Source organism: Vombatus ursinus, unplaced genomic scaffold (assembly GCF_900497805.2).
Source record: "Vombatus ursinus unplaced genomic scaffold, bare-nosed wombat genome assembly UNPS02014781.1, whole genome shotgun sequence".
NCBI lineage: Eukaryota > Metazoa > Chordata > Mammalia > Diprotodontia > Vombatidae > Vombatus > Vombatus ursinus.
This window is the reverse complement of record NW_020954559.1, coordinates 38,235,504-38,253,156: the sequence shown is the minus strand read 5'-3', so window position 1 is coordinate 38,253,156 and position 17,653 is coordinate 38,235,504. Positions and strand designations below refer to the sequence as shown.

Sequence of the window (17,653 nt, the reverse complement as noted above, 5' to 3'; positions counted from 1 at the left end):
TCACCTTTTTTAGACACTAAGCTAAGATTTTCATTACCCTGATAATATACATCAAAACAACTACACGATGAGGCAAACACAAGGAAACAAACAAACTGGACGCAAGAGCCAAACACACCTGTACTTCTCTTCAGGACGAGCCACAATTCTGCAATATTTCGGTACATCAGGGAGATCAGACTTAAAGTCATATTGTCACAAGTCAATTTGCTCGAAGATTTCGGAAGACAGTGACCTATTTATCTGTAAGCCTGTCTTCGGCACACAAAGAGAGAGCAAAACTCCATCTTTCAGTCAAAGCCAAGCACAGGGCATACAATACCTTTCTTCAAATTACATACAAAAGCAAGCGTGCCTTGCAGCATGACGGAGCTCCCTCCAAAGGGTCAGTGGCTTTCAGATCAGGAGCTAATTTTTGCTTTGGGGCTTGAAGAACCAGTCGATATCCAGTTCAGTCCATTTATTTAATGTGTGGACACGTTAACCGTTGAAATACTACCAGAAAAAGGGCTCCTTTAAGCAAGCACCACCGGGTCCTTTGCTGTTGGATGTCAAAAACCTCCCTGCAGGAGCCCTCCGTTTAGCAAATGGTAACCTCTCAAGTAAAGCCATATTTCCTCGCTGCCTCTGTTCAGGAAACCTACAGTAAAACAGACTGCTTTCTCCCCCAAAGATTACTGACTCAACATTTTCTCCAAAGGTATTTCTTTTGCTCAGGGTTGAGGCAGATTAGAAAGAAGCAGAGCAATACCTACGGTACATTTTACCCAGGAGGCAGCTTTCAATTTGCTTACACATAACATTACTCATCTATACAATGGAAAATATTGCTTCATCCATATTATTTAGGTGAGTGCTTAATTCTTATGAGAGTTGTCCACAGAGTAGCACTGATTAGTGCTTTCACCATTAAGTGGAAGAAAAAGCAAATCGGATGGGCATGAATTTTGTAGTTTGCAACACCTCGACATCAGCCTAAGAACAGTACTGGACTTTAAAATGAGCCCACACTGGTAGGTAAATGGACAAGACCAGGACCAAATTTACTTGGAAACACAATGGGGTGTCGTGGAATGTGCTGGACTTGGAGTCTAGAAAGAGCTGGGTTTAAATTTTGCTTTTGATCATTCATAGTTCCTCCAAAACCTAACTTTATAGGGTTATTACGGAAAACAAATGAAAAGGTAAAGTATAGTGCTTTATAAATCTTCAAATGCTATATAAATGTCAGTGTTGACAATACTATGGTTAAAGTGAACATAAAAATGGTTACCTTTCTGTTTTAGTTAACCAGAAATAGAAGGGGTGAATGGTGCAACAATGTAGCAGGTCCTCTCAGGCTATGGGACATCCTCCTGGGGGGCCATGGCTGGGACCTGTGTTGACAGAACTCTGAAGGAGGGTCTCTTCACCTCAACCTCTTGGACTCTTTAGTTCCTTTCAAGATGTAGTTCAGGCAGCCTTTCTGATCCACCCAGTTGATAGCATTCTCTCCCTCCTCAAATTAACTTGTATTTACTTATATGTATACACAATGTTTGCTCCAAGTAGGACAGGGCAAGGATAGTTTCATTTTTCTCTTTGTATTCCTAGGACATGGTCCAGTGCCTTGCACACAGCAGTCAGATAATAACTATTTGTTGAGTTAAGCTGAAGGAGCCCCACTGCAGGGCAATAGGAATGGGCGTGGTGGATAAGGACCACTGTAGTAGCAGGACAAGATCTAAGTGGTGGCAAATGTCACCATGCCTCACTTCCAAAAATTCTCACCAGTGAAATGGACCTTGACTTAAGTCTGTAATTGATGTTGAAATGGCTTATGGAACTACGAATAAGAAGACTTGAGAAACTGATAGAGAAAGGTGGAACAGCTACAGATAAGAATAGAATGAACTCAAGGATCCTTGTACTACAAACTCCTGAAAATCTGTTATAACCAGGAGGAAATAAAAGTACCATATTTGCTTCTTATTTTCATGTATAACCTTCTATTGATTTGAGAGATTGAGGATGACAAGTCTAGTGGAGCAGGGAGACAGTGGATACAGTAAGATTATGAAAGTTCTGGAGGCCCAGAAAAAGAATTGTAGGACATACAATCTCCTCTGACTCTTCTCTTCATACCATGTCTCACCTTCTAATATCACTAAGGACCAGGGAATCTAGATGGGATAAGGAACAAGGCGATGCACCTCCTCAAGATGAGTTTCCAGGACTACCCCAGTGGAAACTAAACTGCTGGTCCCACCAGCAGAGCCTCTTCTTTCTTGCTCCTATCTCATCCCATTTAACCACAAAAGCTCCTGACCAAATTAAAGTGGCAGCAGGTCCCAAAGGATTTGTGCTATCTTATCTTCTACAGGAGCCCAGTCCTGTTTGATCGGATCATCATTTTATTCCTCATTGTCTTGCCAACCAGGTCTTTCTCATGTCAATATTATTATTATCATATGCATATAGAAACATTTATGAGGCTACTAAGACAAAGAGTTGTTTATATTCAGCGGTACCATTCGATAATCTACTGTAACTGAAACAGAGAAAGTTAGCATTGACATTGGTATATTTGCAACCTACTAGGAGATGTGTTACTTTGCAATGTTCCTTCAACAAGACGCTCCATCTCTCATGTCTGGACATTCTCTTCTGACTGTCTCCCATGCCTGGAACATTCTCCCTCCTCTTCTCTGTTATATTATTCTGCTATGCTACAGATCTCCCTGGCTTCCTTCCTGGCTTCTATAGGAAGCCTTCCCCAACCCCTCCTCTCTTAATTCCAGTGCCTTCTCTCTGTTAATATTTCCTATTTATCCTGTATATATAGTTTGCTTTGAATATATTTGTTTGCATGTTGTCTCCCCCGTTAGATTGTAAGCTCCTTGAGGGTAGGGGCTGTGTTTTGCCTCTTTCTGTGACCCTAGAACTTAGCACAGGGCCTGGCACATAGGTGCTTAATAAATATTTTGTTTGTTTGTTTTGTTTTTTGGTGAGGCAATTGGGGTTAAGTGACTTGCCCAGGGTCACACAGCTAGTGAGTGTCAAGTATCTGAGGCTGGATTTGAACTCAGGTCCTCCTGACTCCAAGACCAGTGCTCTATCTACTGTGCCACCTTAGCTGCCCTGGTGCTTAATAAATATTGACTGATAACCCGGTTACCTGGAGAGGTGACTCATTTTTTCCTTTTCTTTCTTCTTCTTCTTCTTTTTTTTTTTTTTAAAGAAAAATGCTTGTGGCACTTTGGATAAGCCCTTTCATATGCTGGCCCCCAGAAAAGCTACACAAGGACCAAGCACGCACACACAAACACACACACTATAACTTAGTACCCAATCAAAACCCTAGCTCCAAATCCCTCACTTATGTGTTAGGCGATATCACCACACTGCTTTATGATAGGCATAACTTCTCTTTCTCTTCCTCTCCCTCTCTCCACTGCTGGCTACTGTATTTCCAGTCTCCACTTGTCTCATGGTTGCTGAACATCTTTATGCTGTCATCTTCTGAGCTTATGCTCTTCATTGGCGGTGCAATGACTTCTATCTGACAAGAGCATAGCCACGGCTATGAGTTACTATACATTACTAAATACTATACTATACATTGCTAAGGGCAGTAGACACAAATATCAACCAGAATACCCTGGGCCTTATCAAGACTATCATTTTGACTGCTTATGTCTAAGATTAAGTCTATGGTCCAATCCCTATTGAGGATCTTGCATCCCCTAAACCCAAACTGAGGACTTTGCAAATGAAACAAACTACACAGGTGGCTGTGTAGCAGCTAGGACAAAGAATCTTCTCCCAGTGTCATGCAAATGAAAATAGGAATGAAAGCTAAATGAAGGTAATTTATTTGCCTCTCACTTTTTTGGTCCACATTCTTGCCTTTATGATATATCCCACAGTAAGGAAGCCCTAGACTTTTTACTTGGGCCAACACAAAACCCATTTCTTTATCTATAAAATACTTGACACTAGTTATTTTTCTCTACTTGAAGGCATTCACTCTGTTGTGTATCAATAACAAGTAGAATAACATTACCAGTTTTAGTCTGAAGGCCAAACATGATTCTAATTTTATTTTTTTAAGATTTGGCTTCTTGGTAGAAACAAGCTGTGCTTTTCTAATAAGCGTTACTCTTTGCACCCATCTTCTTCCGGCCAATCTATCCAAGGATATGTTAGCTTCTAGTCCAACAGTCTATTACAAAATGGCAAGCCACTAAGGTAGCTGAGGGCAGCCAGGTGGCACAGTAGATAGAGGGCCAGGCCTGAAGTCAGGAAGACTCAGATCATCTTCCCAAGTTAAAATCTGGCCTCAGACCCCAGCTATGTACCCCTGGACAAGTCAATTAGCGTTGTTGACCTCAGTTTCCTCATCTGCAAAATAAGCTGGAGAAGGAATTGGCAAACCATTCCAAGATCTTTGCCAAGAAAACCCAGATGGGGTCACAAAGAGTCAGATATGACTGAAACAACCAAACAACAAGAAAATAGCTGAATTCATAAAAATGATAAAAAAAACATTGTTTGAAACTCTACCATAAGGAATTGGGGGAGTTTAGCCTGAAGAAAGGCCCTGATGACATGATAGCTGTATTCAAATTTTTAAAAAGTTGTCCCCTGGAAGAGGAATCAGACTGGTTTTGCTTGGCCCCAGAGGGCCGAATAAGGATCAGTGGATGAGAGTCTCTGAGAAGCAGATTTAGCTTGACAGAATGATAAACCTTCAAAATATTATTTTTCCAAAAGTAGAAGGGCCTGCCTCAGGAGGCAGTCCAAGAGGAAGCTGGATGACTTCTTATTTGGGACATTGTAAAGGGGACTCTTTTTCAGGTAAGAGATGGACCAGATTTTCAATTCAACTAACACTGTCTTCTACACATAAGACATTGTGTGAGGCAATGACAAAAAACAAAATGATCCCTATTCTCAAGGAGCCTATATTCTACTGATGACTAAAGTCCCATTCAATTCTGTTATTTTAAGACATGTTTTACCTAAAGAAGGCTAATCTGTTCAACAAATGGTATGATGTTTATGGGCACTGGGTAGCAATGACCTATAGACTGGAACATTTCATTTCCTTGTTTGCAAAGGAGACTTAATAGAAGAAAAAACAAGAAACAAAAGATAAAAAACTTTGCATGATATGACCAAATCATCTTGACAGTGTTTCTTTTAGTAGCAATTCTTTGTTTTTATCTCTTGGTATGGTCAGAATTTAGTATCACTATAACTACTAGTACTTTTTAGTTCTTTTGGCTACAATGGTTTGTTTGAATGAAATTTCCGTTACTATTCTGTTAAAAATACTACAGTGATTTTCTAAAAGGGGATGATATTGGAGATTTCTGCAGTAAGATTATGTCAAGGCTTAGCTCACAGTCTCTAGCATTTTGATGATTTAGGGGAAGAAAAACATACAAACTAGAAGCATTTATTATCATGGCTGCTTCCATGCCTCCTGGGTAGTCACAAGCGCAGGAAACTGCCTAGATGACTAATTCAGTGACTCGGAGCCTATACGATGCTTAAGAGACACCTTTCTGTCAATGATGCTTCATGCTGAAGTTGAATTCCTACTTGCATCATTAATCAAGGCAGCCAGAAGTGCTAGGTAGCAGAGCACTCTAGCCTTGATTAAAATCATTTCTGGCAGAACATAGAACTGATAGCTCCCCTCACTCTGCCATCCTCCCCCATACTGACTTTGCCAGCAACTTCACCAGGTGTAAAAGTACCTGAATCTAGGTACTGAGGAGTTTTGCACAGCCGAGGCAGTGGAAAGACAGGGAAAAACTACATCTACAGTGGATCTAGATGGTGCAGTGGAAAGAGTGCCAGGCCTGGAGTCAAGAATACTTGAGTTCCAATCTAGCCTCAGACATTTACTAGCTGTGTGACCCTGGGCAAGTCACTAAACCCTGTTTGCCTCAGTTTTCCCTTCTGTAAATTAGCTGGTGTAGGAGATGACAACCCACTCCAGTATCTTTCTCAAGAAAACTCCAAATGACGTCACGAAGAATCAGACACAACCAAATCCCAAACAATAAACATGATAGCAAAGGCCCTTGATGAGTTTCAACACATTAGTCCAAACTTCTTGCCTCTGGTCTTTGTCTTTTTTCCTGACTTGTTAAACCTTGAAAATCACTTTAGCTACACCCAATGGGGCTAAAAGCCACAAAGAAGATATGAAAATCATATATCATATAATCATAAAGATTATCCAGTCCATTCCTCTCATTTTTGTAGTTATTCAGTCATTTTTCAGTTGTGCCTGACTCTTTGTGACCCCATTTGGGATTTTCTTGGCATAGACACTGGAGTAGTTTGCCATTTCCTTCTCCGGCTCATTTTACAGATGAGGAAACTGAAGCAAACAGGGTTAAGTGACTTGGCCAGGGTCACATAGCTAGTAAATGTCTGAGGTCAGATTTGAACTCAGGAAGATGAATTTTCCTGACTCCAAGGCTAGTACTCTATCCACTGTACTACCTAGCTGCCCCTATCTCATTTTACCCATTAGGAAAGGGAGCTTTGCAGATGCTACCATCATTTTCTGCCAGCATTTATTTAACTCCTACTATAAACAAGAGCATGCCATTATTGGTGGTAGAACCAGGAAAAGAAACTCCTAATTCCTAGTCCTATGCTCTTAAATGACCAAGCCCTCACCAGGACCAGTTAGGCTTATTTGTAACTTCATTTGTTACCTCGTTCTTCTTTCCACAGATGGCAGCTGGGGCATTTTCCTAATTCTGACATGTCATTCCAATTCAATTCAAAATATTTATTGAACTATCTAGTGTGTATGAGTACTGGAGGAAACTCCATAAAGAGCAAGCCTTCAAGGATATTATAACCTAGTACATGAGAAGACAAGTATAAAATACATAGAAGGCAGAATAAGCAATGCCTTTAAAAAAAAGGCTAAGCAAAGTTCTGCAGGAAGTGAAGATGACTTCTGGCTGATGGAGTACATGGAAAGAATCAGGAAATCTTTCAAGGACATGGCAATTGAGATGGGGTTTGATGGAAGAGGTGGTTTTTCAAAAGAAAATATTGCAGAAAGGGGGGAAACATTCTAGATAGAACAGTATGAGCAAAGATACTGAACTCTGATCGAATATTCTCTTGAGGACAGCAGGATTGCTCTGATTGGTACAGATTGAGATTGGCACAAATCTTGCTCTCTTATTGAGGAAGATTAAGTTTGGATGGGTAAAATAAGATCAGAATGAAGGAATATCTGAGGAATGTAGATTGCAGCAGTTTGAAGACTTCAAAGATGAACTGTTTTTTACCAGAGTTGGGAAAAGTATAAATAACAATGTCCTCTACATTAAAGAATAGAAACCATGGGAGGTGGCCTTCTATTGGCTTAAGGAAGGACGGATACTTAGGCAAAGGCTAAATTTGCTCCTGGTTTTCTACATGTAGAATTCTGGCTCCTTTCACCAGGTGACAACCTATCTGTGATGTGGGCAGTCTGTGGTTTCTTAATTGATTAATTGTTTTATTATGATGCACAAATACAGGGTACATATGGTATGGGAATGTTACTCCACCTTCACCTAAATCAATGAGTTTCAGTAATGGTTTTTCATGCTGTGGGTATCTGAACAATAGAAATTGAAAGGAAACCAACTACCCGTGAAGGAAAGAGGCTTCCAGACAGTTCTAAGTGCCTTAAACCACTTCTATTCCCTGAAGATTAATTCTAAACCAGAAACCAAAAGCACCACATCCCATTACCAATCCCTTGAGATAGTTATTTGTTGTAGGAAGCCATGTTGTCTCTAGAGCATTCTTTAAGAGCACACAAAGAAGGTGTCTGGCCTAAAATCAGGAAGGGAGGTGAAAAGGGGAAATGAAATCCAGCTTCAGACTGTGATAACTATCTTGTGTTTAGAATTGGCAGGTCAAGGAGCTTGTAAGCCTTTTACTTTCCTAGGAGTAAGTTCCCTCAGAACTTCAGGCCAGAATTGAGACCAAGATACCACAAGGTAGGCCAACAGGGAGGGGGTAATATTTGGGGGGTGAGGTGGGTTAGAAGGAAGGCATACTCTCTGAAATCTTCTCTCTATTATACAAAAGTTTTCTTGCTTGTTTTAATCTGTGCTAAATGAAGTCTAAATTGATGGATGAAAACCTCTGGTTGATAATAACATACAGAGTTTACCATTTTTAAAGATGAGTGAGGGGAGACAAGTTTCAAACCTTGCCTAGAAAGCCCAAGTGCCTTCTCTCAGCTCTGCCATTTTGAAAACACAGCAGAATGTCTTTGCAAGCTATGTGATTGGTACAGCTGAAGGCCCAGAAGGCTTGTTATTCTTTCTCAGATTTATCTAACTACTGATAATTTGCTGAAAACAAACTATGGAGAAAAATCCACCATCGTATAAATCTTTTAAAATTTACCTAAGACAGAATGTCAGGGACAGCTAGGTGGATAGAGCATCAGACCTGGAGTCAGGAAGATCTGAGTTCAAATTTGGCCCCAGACACTAGCTGGGTGACCCTGGGCAAGTCCATTTAACCTCTTTTTGTCTCAGTTCTTCATCTGTAAAATGGGGACGCACTGGAGAAGGAAGAGGCAAACCACTCCAGTATCTTTGCCAAGAAACCCCAAGGACAAAATCCATGAGGGCATGTAGAGTCAGACACAACTGAATGACCAAACAAGATAAAATGTCATCTTCTGCATATCTGTGCTAAATAATGTTATTTATACTAAATACAGCTAGACCTAGGAGATTTCTAATGTCCTTTCTGGTTTTAAAATTCTATGATACCATGAAAGCTATTGGAAAAAGATAGATGGATATTGGAAAAGGAAGGCATTAAAGAATGACTAGGTAGGTTGAAACCTCCCCAAACTCAATCACAGATTCAAGGAGAACAGAACCTAGGTTTCTCATTAGGATCACAGATATATATCTGTAAGAGAACTTAGAAGTAACCTAACCCAATTTCTTAATTTTACATGTAGTGGAAACTGGATTGGAGTACAGATGAGAGGCTTCATGATTTAGTAGATAAGAATGCTAAATTTATAATTAGGAATTAGGAAGACTGGGTTCAAATCCTGGCTCAGTCACTAATTATCTGTGTGACATTAGGTAAGACATTTCACTTGAGTCTTAACTTCCTCTTATAATAGAACAGGTTGAAAGAGGGAAAAAAAGGGAAAGTCATCTGGTCAATAGTGAAAATATTCAAGAATCAATGTTTATGATTGCACACAGAAAATCAATACCAAATTGCTTACTGTTTTGGGGAGGGGAGAGAGAAGAAAGGGATAGAGAAAAATTTGGAACTCAAAAAAAATTTTAAATGAACGCAAAAAATTGTTTTTACATGTAATTGGAAAAAATAAAATACTGTTTTTTTTAAAAAAAATCAATGCTTAGTTGACCCAGATGATGTGGTAGATAAAAAGGACAAAGGAGCAGTTCTGGATTTTTGTCTTGCTGTGGCTTCTGTTCCCACCACCACCACCCTAGGCTCCTTTCTAAGGCCATTTGTAATATATATTTCACAGCACTTTTGCCACAGTGGTTCTCTAAGGTGGGTAATATGAGTCCTGCTGCTCTTTTGCAGGACAGGAAACTGATACTAAGAAAGACGAAGTAATCTGCCCACTGCCTCACAGCTATCATGGGGAAGAGCCAAGACTCAAGCTGAGGTTTTATTGTTCTTTCTTGCCTTCTCCTTGGATCACCTCCCATATTTCTGCTCAGTACTGACATGAACAACTGTCTTGAATTCATCTCCAAATTATTATAAAATGATGTGATTAGGCTCAGAGATCTTTAAGGTCCCTTCCAACTCTATATCTATTATCCTGTGAGAAAACTGGAGCACAGATTAATGGGAGAATCAGAATTTGAACCCAAGTCCTCTGAGTCAAACTCTCACTCCTTCCATGTTATCATGCCAAAGAAGTCAGAGAATACTGCAGAGACAGAGACACAAGAAGTCTAAGACAGAAGAATGGAGGAACTGAGAAGAGAAGAGAACTCTTTTAGACACTGGGAGGTAGGAGAGACCCACAGCTTGAGGATTCCAAAAAACTAGTGTATAGTTCTTGAATAAAATATAGTTTCTAGAGAACCAGACAGGATTTACTTTTTTCCTAAGCAGCCAGAGTAACTCAATAAGTTTTGTCATAGATAGGTGATAGAAGGAATAAGAAAACTAATTCTACATTTCTCCATGAAGGAGATTAACAGATTGGAATCTTAAGATCAGAGAGAGGTATCCAGATCCAGGACATTGCTATAACTTGATTCCTATCTAGAATTGCCTACCTGTATGTAGTTTATGACCATAATACCACCACCCCACCAAGTAGCATTTAAATACTGCCTTAAGGTAAAGAAAGCACTTTACAAATAGAATCTCATTCGGTTCCCACAGTATTATTATCCCTCAAAACTTTACAGATGAGGAAACTGAGGCAGACAGAGGTAATATAACTTGCCTTGGGTTAGATAGCTGGTATGTGTCTGAGGTCATATTTGAACTGGGGTCTTCCTGACACCAAGTACCATGATCTCTCCACTATGGCATCTAGTTGCAATATAATTTGAAGGATGAATTCAAGACAACTGTTCATGGCAGTAGTGAGCAGATGCATGAAAAGTGGTCCAAGGAGAAGGCAAGAAAGAACACTGAACTTTTAGTCAAAAGACTTCAGCTTGATTCTTGGCTCTTTCCCATAATAGCTGTGATTCAGTGGGCAGGTTGCTTCATCTCTCTGAGTGTCAGTTTTTTGACCTGCAAAATTATTGACTTTAGACTTCTACTACTCTCCTCAAAAAGCCATTGTTGTGAAAGTGTTGAAAAATGTGCACTGCAAACGGCCTTAGGAAGAAGGTGGTGGCAGAATCCATGGCAAAATGAAAAACTAGAACTGCCCCATTTGCCCCCTTTCATCTATCACATCATCTTGGTCAACTAAACATCCATTCCTGTTGACCAGATGACTTTCCCCCTCTCCCTTTTCAGCCTATTGTCTCTAAACCACTGAAAACTAGCCTAGCTCTGTGCTCTGAAATATCACATCCTATTTCTATTTTCCATGAGCTCCAGAAATCTAAACCACTGAAGCCTAGATGCATCATCTGAATTTCAAATATTTTGTTTTATTCCTGTCTTCTGTCTTTAAATCTCTTATTTCCACTAAACCTCAGACTGAACACTCCCTTGTGACAAAGAAAAGCAGGCATAGATACAAATCTTGTCTGACCATGAGTACAACATCCCAACCTCCCCTCCTTTTCTGCCTTGAGGGAAGAGATATGTCTCCTTATGTCTTGTTCAGGACCTTCACTCATTTTCCATTTCTTAGACTTCCACTTCCTTTCAAGTGGTCTTCCCATTTACATTACTGTAAACATTTAATTCTCCTTATTTTGCTCTCTATCACCTCATGTTTCTCCCTCCCATGTTTCTATGGCAAATGCTGAGAAACATGGGAAAATCTGTCTGAACTAGTACAGAGCAAAACAAACAGAACCAAGAGAGCTAAATATAAAATGATTTAGAACAATAATCACCTCTGAATTTAATTTAAGTAAGCATTCTTCTTTCTATGGTTTTACCCAGAAAGATGCTGTGTAAAGCTCAATTAATGTTTGTGTTGTTTCAAAATGAAGGATCTAAATTGTTGGCCCCTAGTCTCATACAAATATTTAAGTAGCAACTTTCAAGGTGTAATAAGTGTTTTTAATTGCTCCTCTGTTAGGAGGGGTACCATCTTAACTCTTAGAAATTATGGCCATATGATATCTTAGAGCTCTGCATGCCTTTAGCAAACACTAGCCAGGTTGGAAACATAAGGAAGCCATAAAGGAAGATGCTGAAGAAGGGGATATCTCCTTGTAACATCTTTAATGTTAACATCCATCTCTATAAAGATCTAATTAGCATCCAGTTCATTTCTTAAGCAGATATAAAGAGCAGCAAAAAAGATTTTCTAATTAGTACCAAGCTCTTTTTAGCATCCAAATGTGCTCTTTGCTGCTATAGCACACTCTTACCCAATCCTCCCCACCTCCCACCCCACTCCCCCCAGACGGAGAGATAGTGAATGCACTATGCTTCACTGGGGCACATTGAAAAAAAAACAACAAAAAAGATTGTGTTGTAGGTAATGTTTCCTTTGGTAAGTAAGGAATCTAGTTTAGCATTTAAGAGAAGTCAACCTTTAAAATCAATCAATGGGCATTTTGAGTTTCTATTATGTCCAGCACTGTGCTAGTGATGGAGATACAAAGTCACATATGAAATTATCCTTTCCCTTGAGAAACTTACATTCTAACAAGGGACATGTTGTATAAGTGAGTATGTGCATGTGCATGTATGTATACAAATACACACATAGATACATGTATGTATATATAGAAATATGCACACATATATCTATATATAATATTACATGCTTATACATACCTTCTGATGTGTATGTATGTGTATGTATAATTTCCGTTATCTAATTGGTATAGGGAGTGTCCAGTGAATTCCAGATGAGTAAGTGAGTCATCTGTAACACTCAGAGATTAAGAGACTTGCCCAGCCTGGGTTATACTCAGTGTGTGTTAAAAGGCTAGAACTAAACATAGGTCTTTCTTAGTACAAGGCTGGCTCTTACTACATTATACCAAGCAGCCTCTCATATATGAAGGTATATTTTGGTGTAGCTAGGTGGTACAGTGGATAGAGCACTGGCCCTGGAGTGAGGAGGACCCGAGTTCAAATCCAGCCTCAGACACCTGACACTTACTAGCTGTGTAACCCTGGGCAAGTCACTTAACCCCCTTGCCCCGCCCCCCCCCCCCAAAAGGCATATTTTATGTATATACAAGTTAAATTTAGTAGGGGAGGAACTAGCTGGACTGATAAGGAAATACCTGATGTAGGAGATGGAATTTCATCTGAGCTTTGAAGGAAGCTAGGGATTCTAAGAGGCAGATGTGAGGTGAGAGTACATCCCAGGCAAGAGGAACAACCTATGCAATGTCAAGGAGACTGGAGATCGAGTGTCACATGTGAGAAACAGCAAAAAAGACCTGTTTCTATTGGTTGTTCCTTCTGTCCATCAAACCACTAAGCTAGAATGGTGGCCATGCGAGGAGAAAGGGACAGACACGAGACACATTGTTTAAGCCAGCCTAAAGTGATCTTAGATAATGTTCCTGGGGGAGAATTAAATATTCATTGGACAGCAGACCTTCTTTCTGAGGTCCAGTTACCTTCTCAATTTTTTTTTTAATCAATACAGTCCACATTGTGGTTTCTTTTAAAGAATAAAATGGCAAAAGAGAGTCACCAAAAATGACACTCTATTGATCCATTTCTCTGAAGGCATCTCTCTATTGATCTATTTCATTGAAGTTGTAGGCATCCTGACTTGCACTGAATTTTAAGAAGATTGACAAGCACGTAAGACACTAAGGTCCTAAAACCATTTATTTATCAACTGTACTGATGTAATCTCGGCTGGATCCAGTTTGGGACTAAATCCAACAAATGCAGGAACCAAGAAAGAGCAGTAGGGATTTCTGCAAGCAATTCATATCCTTGAGGTAGTGGCCTACGTGACTGATGAGAGACAAAGACAGTGAAGCAAAGACTAGAAGCCACACCCTCCCTTCCTCATATACTCTCCCCACTCCCATCCTCACCATTTCAAGGTAGAAACAGCTTCTTGCCAAAAACCAAACCTCCATGGCCCCATGCAAAACCACATAGAAGCTAGCAGACACAGGGGACAGAGAAAACACAGAATCACGCACAGCAGAGAGGTTCCTCTTTTCCACATTTTCCCCACCACAAAGGCTAAAATAATCAGCAGCTGGTTTTTGTGGTAACAAAAAAAAAATTCAAAACCAAGTGGGGCATAGGGGAAAGTGGAAAAAGTGGTATGAACAGAAACAGAAGTAAAGAGAACCAGAGAAAAATATAACGAGTGACTATCATAATGTAAATAAAACCACACTGAAAGGCAGCTGGACTTTCATAAATTGCAATGACTGATCTTGATCCAGAGCAGATGATGAAATGTACGCATTTCTCTCTTATCTGAAGAGAGGTGAGGGGGTGGGGAGGCTATTGGTACTAAATGTCATATGTTCTACCAAACATACTTACTATGCTGATTGCTTTGCTTAACTGTTTTTCTTTGTTACAAGGAAGAGTCCAGTGGGAGGAGAGGCATATCAGAAAATGACTGCCCAATTTTTGTATTTATACCATACAAAAACAAAAGGCATCACTATAACTTGAAAAAAATAAAAGCCAACCAGCAACTGCCAAGCCATGGGACCAATGATCTGGCTTGAAGCCATGTATAGTGTTCCAACTAATAAACATTTATTAAGTACCTGCATGTGTTTAGCACAGGTGCTAAGGCACCTGTTCCCTGTTCCCCGATTTCACGAAGCTCACACATACACAAAATGACACATAAATTCACGAGAGAAGTGAAAACTATGTATTCTATGAAAGATGCTCTTGTGGTGTGGGAAAACATCATTATTGACTGGGAGTTCTAAGGCTAGGCTTCACTTGGGAGATGAAATCCTCCCCAGATTTTTAAATCAAGCTCAAATGTCAACAAGTGTTGATAGGAGAAAGCTTTTGTCATCTCTTCCTGAGACAGTTGGTTTCCTTTGGAGCTTGGGTCAAAGAAGTCATACCTTTCTGTATTCCTGGGAGAATGAACATTGATCAGAAGTGGAAATATTAGTCTGGACTATAAAAAGATCCACTAAGCTTCCACCAATCAGATGATGAAGTAAAGTCACTGTTGATGAAAGCTGATCAAACTGGCTCTGGACACAGAATAGCTCACGATTATCTCCTATTATTATATGTTACAGATGACTTTTGGGAAGATATAAGAATCTTCACATTTTGATGAATTTTTGTCAAAGAATAGCATGTAAACTGGCATCTTTTTTCTTGATTCATCCTCATTTTGAATCAAGCAGTCAGACATCTAAATATCATAACAGTGTTTAATAGTACAATCAAGGCAGGGAACATTAGCCACAGCAGACAGAAGAAATGCTTCGGTCCAGCACAATCTGAAGCATTATAGGGTTTATCAGTCATTCCATACATAGCATGCCAGTATAGAAGAATCAAATCTGTCTGGGGGGAAGGGAACCTTCACTGGAAACTAAATCAACATTCTGACCATGAGGCTGGAATACAGTTGTAAACAGCATCAGTGCCTGAAGGAAATAGCTGCAGTATTATCTGAGAGATAGACCTAATATTGTAGTTTTTCCTGGCTGCCTGACACACACCAGTCATTGCAGCCACATTTGTGTTTAGTAACAAACAGTACAAGCAATGTTGTATTCAGGCATAGCAGGTTTTGATGAATAAAACTATATTTGTTTGAAATAAATGAACAAGTCATATTTGTTAGGCAGTATCTTATTTATCATTTGTCCTCTTCCTTGTTGAGAGGTCATCATTACAGCAGTTATTTAGGCCAAATAGTTAAAGGAATTATGAATGAGAGAGGGAGGTCCCCCTTTCTGGTCCACCAGAATGCCCTTTGCAAATGTGGCAAGAATGAGAGATTTAATCACCAGAACAGATCTTTACAAAACCAAAAATCTATCACCAAAAACCCTTATGCACTTCCTCACTTGGTAACTTTAGAGGCAGCCTTATGCAGATGTGATAACTGTCCACACAACAGAGTGTGTATATGTGTGCGTGTGTATGTGTGTACATGCATGTATGTGTGAAGGGGGATGTGCATGGGGGAGGGGAAGGAGAGGAGTTGATTTAAAGGCATCTTTAAGATCACATGTCTCCCAAATGGTCTTCCTCCCTCTGGTGTCTTCCCTTTCCGATATTTCTTTTATACTGACAAAAGGAGAACCTATCAAAACACTTCCTTTGTATTTAAAAAAAGTTTTGATTCTTTTTGGTTTTGCTTCATAGTCATTTCCTAATTTTTTTTTTTTACACCACGGGCATCATTTTCCTACCCTCCAATCTCACTACCACTGATTCTCCTTCATAAGTAATAAAAATAGTTAAGCAAAACAAAGATAATATTTGAGAATATATTCAGCATTCTTCACCCATAATCAAAGACCATTATTTTCATCAAGCTACTCTCTTGCTAAAAAAATCTTCAATGATTCTTTCTTATGCTCAGGATAAAGTTTATATATATTCCTTACCTTGACATTCCAGGCTTTCTAAAATCTGTCCCCAACCAACCTTTCCAAACTTATGAGTTAGTAATGATCCACACACTATTATCCCCCCCCAAAAAAACTTTACAACATTCCTTTTTCTCCATGTACATGCATTTCACCAGGAACATTCTTCTCCTTAGACAGTTGGCATGGAGGAAAGAGTATCAGTCTTGGAGTCAGGATGATTTGAATCTGAATCCTGCCACATATACTTACTAGATATGGATGTGACTTTAAGCAAGTCATTTACTCACTGACTGCCTCAGTTTCCTCATCTATAAAATGGAGATAATAACAGCACCTACTTCACAGGGGTATCTCGAGAATAAAATGAGATAATATATGTAAAAAGTCCAACCTTAAAGTACTCTTTAAATGCAAGTTATTATTACTAACTATAACAATATATTAAAATCCTATCTGTCCTTCAAGACAACTCAAATTTCTTTTCCTCATTTACTACAACTGACACTGATTTCTCTCTTCTCTGAATAAAGCACTCAGAGTCTCGCACATGATTTAACATTTTTAGCACTGAATGTGTGCTATTTTATATAGTATTTTTAACTACTTCACATTCCTAAGTCTTATCACTAAGAATATAAGTTCCTTGAAGGCCCAGACTTGCTCATTATGGTGTTCATAACTCCTACATCAACTAGCATAGTGCTTAACATATTGCTAGTACTTACTGCCTTACTCCCAATTTGATTCAATTCAACAGATATCTATTAAAGGCATACTATGGACAAGGCACTGCACTAAGTACTAGAGTTAGAAAGATCAACAGTGATATAGTCTTGCCTTCAGAAAGCTTACCATCTCCTATAGTTAAGAAGGCTATAAAAGCTAACAGGGAAGTACCTTCTCCAGGAGAGTTTATACAGTAGTCACAGAATTACCACCCCCTCCCCTCAAAACAAAAAGAGAGTAGTCCTCAGGCATGTAAATAATTACTGCTCAAGGTGACCACCTTGTGGAAGCCTGGAGAATGATGTCCCTTTGGACTAAAACATTTTAGGAACCTTCTCTCTTTGCCATAAACACATCTCATATCAATACAAATTGTTTGCAGCTTCCAAAACCACAACAACCCCTAGAACAACATGCAAGTCTGTCCTTTCCCCATTCTTTACAAACTAAACAGGAAGACCACCCTTACCTGATTGAAATAACAGACACACCATCCAAGAGATCTAATCTCACTAAACAATGAGCATTTTTGCTCTGTTCCTATTTCCCTGTGCACTTCCTGCCACCAGGTCAGTGAGGAAGCCTGGAAACTAAAGGCCTCAGCAGGAACTTGATCTTAGGTTTTCTACATTAACCACAGCCCCATGTGTAATCACTTTGCTTATTCCCAGGCAGGCTAAAATAGTAACCAAGGGTGGGATTATTAACATTATTTG

General features: G+C 39.5%; 1 protein-coding gene across 8 annotated transcripts in view; it reads right to left on the bottom strand.

Moving 5' to 3' along the window:
• The window catches only part of LOC114046236 (guanine nucleotide exchange factor DBS-like), a 366,695-nt gene that overhangs the window by 172,016 nt on the left and 177,026 nt on the right, over positions 1–17,653 (bottom strand). Inside the window, exon 1 of one of the 8 annotated variants that reach the window (XM_027866489.1) lies at positions 119–131. The exons of the other annotated variants lie outside the window; for them this stretch is intronic. The gene's annotated coding sequence lies outside the window, so the exon portion shown is untranslated. Of the gene's footprint in view, positions 1–118; positions 132–17,653 lie in introns of those variants that run through there. 8 annotated transcript variants of the gene reach the window in all.